Raw genomic sequence first — 3219 nt, forward strand, 5'->3', positions numbered from 1 at the left:
TAGATACACAGAATGTAACTAGATACTAACATTTATAGGTAAAGTTGATCCAGGGAATATCCGATTGCCTCTCAGGGGATTAGGAAGGAATTTATTTCCCTGCAGGAGCAAATTGGCTCATGCTTTGCTGGGGTTTTTTGCCTTCCTCCGGAACAACTGTGGGTATAGGATTATAACTTTTTTTTTAATGGTTGAACTGGATGGGCTTTTGTCTTTTTTCAGCCAGACTAACTATGTAACTATGTAAAGGCACTAAAATCTGTGAAAAGTGATCAAATTAGAAAACAGTGACATATTGTCCATATAGACATATAATAAAGTCCATATGAAGATAGAGCTCCACAACTAGTGGTACCACTGAATATCAACGCTGTAAGTGTGTTGTTAATATCATGGATAGTTTTCCTTCAGATGAATCACGAATGTGCATTGGGCAGGGTGATAATGCTGGAACATTTTTTTGGTGCTGTTCCAATTAAATGTATAAAGAAGCCTGCCTGAAGAAAACATGTACATTTCCACAATCATTGATAATATGGGGTTTCATGTCAGGTAAAGGTATGGGGGAGATGACAGCCATTAACTCTTCAACAAATGCACATGTTTATATTGAGAGCTTGGCCATTTTTCTTATTCCATCAATTGAAAGGATGTTTGTTGATGTTGACATCATTTTTCAGGATGATAATGCATCTTTTCATAGGGCAAAAGCCGAGAAAACTTTCCTTCAAGAAAGATGTATAATGTCAATGACATGGCCTGCAAATAGTCTGGACCTCAATCCAATCGAAAATCTGTGGTGGAAATGAAAGAAAATGGTCCATGACAAAGCTCCAACCTGCAAAGCTGATCTGGCAACTGCAATAAGAGAAAGTTAGAACCGGATCGATGAAGAATACAGTTTGTCAATAGTTAAATGCTTGAGATGGTTGTAGCTGTATTAGTGCATTTGTGGCAGAAAAAAATGTGTACTGTCCGTGATACTTTTTTCATTTGCACTAACAAACAATTTTGAGGGCAAGCTTTCGTGGAGTGTCCCCTTCTTCAGGTCCAAGCAGTACTGATCACAAAACTATAGCAGAATGTTATAAGAGATGTAGGGGATGGGAAAAAAAAAGAAAGAGAACAGAGATAAGTCTGGGGGGGGGGGGGGAGACAACACTCACAGAGGCAGTCATGCTTGAGGTGATAAAACTGTTGGATAATGATTGAGGAATCCCATGTCCAAATTCAGGCCGTTATCTCTTGTGTCAAATAGAATTATCATTCTTAGTTCAAAAGTTTTTCTTTCCCGAATGGATTTGAAATTTCCTTTAAGAACTAAAATATTGAGGTCTCCCATTGTGTGGTCTGGTTGTGCGAAATGGTGTCCCACAGGTGTGCAAAAGTCATCTTCTTTATGTTCCTTGATGGTATGTCTGTGCAAATTCATCCTTGTTTGCAACTTCTGTCCTGTTTCGCCAACATAAGATCCTTTGTTACATTTTCTGCACTGAATAAGGTACACAACATTACTGGAGGTGCAGCTGTATGAACCGAAGATATTAAAGATCCCTTTTGAGTGTCTGACACTTTTTGATGGGTTGATTTGGTTGTGATAGTAATATGCCTCATAAGGATGGATTAGCTGCATGTCACAGATCCTTATCATCCTCACCAAACCACAAATACACTGCTGAGGATGTTACACAGCTCATTGAATTCATACTTACACACAACTACTTTACTGTCAATAAAGACATCTATCTTCAATGTATGGGTACTGCGATGGGAAGTAAAATGGCACCCCAATATGCCAATTTATTTATGGCTGACGTGGAGGAAAAATTCCTGAACAGCATGGAACAAAAACCATACAGATACTATCGCTATATTGATGATATTTTCATCATATAGACAGAAGGTGAAGAATACCTAAAACAATTTTACTCATTGATCAACACTTTTCATCCATCAATCAAACTAAAAATGGAATACTCAAACACACACATCAAGTTCCTAGACACCACAGTATACATCTGGGATGATACGCTTCACACCTCAATATACAGGAAACCCACTGACAGATGCAACTACCTTCACAGTTCTAGCTTCCACCCCCAACACACAAAACGTGCCATCATTCACAGTCAGGCCATTAGATACCAACGAACATGTTCTGATCCAAGAGACAGAGATAAACATCTCAGGACACTAGCAGACTCCTTCCATAAGAAAGGTTACAGGGACAAAACTATCAACACCAGCATAAATACAGCCTTGAGAACCCAAAGGGAAAATCTACTTCAGTACAAAGCGAAAAAACAAACAACCGTGTAACTTTAGTAACCACATACAACCCAGCACTATAAGGAATAAGAAAAATAATCAAAGATTTACAACCCATCATAACAGAGGATGGAACTCTGAAAGAAATATTCCAACAACCACCAATACTGGCCTTCAGACAACCCCCCAACCTCAGAAATAAACTAATCAGTAGGGAACTTCCTTCTGATTATGATGTCACAAATAATGGAAGCAAACCCTGCAATAAAAAACGCTGCAAACTGTGCAACCAAATCAATCCATCAAAAAGTGTCAGACACTCAAAAGGAATCTTTAATATCTCCGGTTCATACAGCTGCACCTCCAGTAATGTTGTGTACCTTATACAGTGCAGAAATGTGAACAAATGATCTTATGTTGGCGAAACAGGACAGAAGTTGCAAACAAGGATGAATTTGCACAGACATACCATCAAGGAACATAAAGAAGATGACTTTTGTACACCTGTGGGACACCATTTCGCACAACCAGACCACACTTTGGGAGACCTCAATATTTTAGTTTTTAAAGGAAATTTCAAATCCATTCGGGAAAGAAAAACTTTTGAACTAAGAATGATAATTCTATTTGACACAAGAGATAACGGCCTGAATTTGGACATGGGATTCCTCAATCATTATCCAACAGATTTATCACCTCAAGCATGACTGCCTCTGTGAGTGTTGTCTCTCCCCCCCCCAGACTTTGCTTTTGCTGTGTCTTTTCTCTGTTCTCTTCTTTTTTTTTTTCCATCCCCTACATCTCTTATAACATTCTGCTATAGCTTTGTGATCAGTACTGCTTGGACCTGAAGAAGGGGACACTCCACGAAAGCTTGTCCTCAAAATTGTTTGTTAGTGAAAATAAAAAAAGTATCACGGACAGTACTCAATTGTTTCAATAGTTAAATCC

The sequence above is a fragment of the Staurois parvus genome, unplaced genomic scaffold (genome assembly GCF_062004578.1).
Source record: "Staurois parvus isolate SC_StPar_1 unplaced genomic scaffold, SC_StPar_1.0 ptg000243l, whole genome shotgun sequence".
Taxonomy (NCBI): domain Eukaryota; kingdom Metazoa; phylum Chordata; class Amphibia; order Anura; family Ranidae; genus Staurois; species Staurois parvus.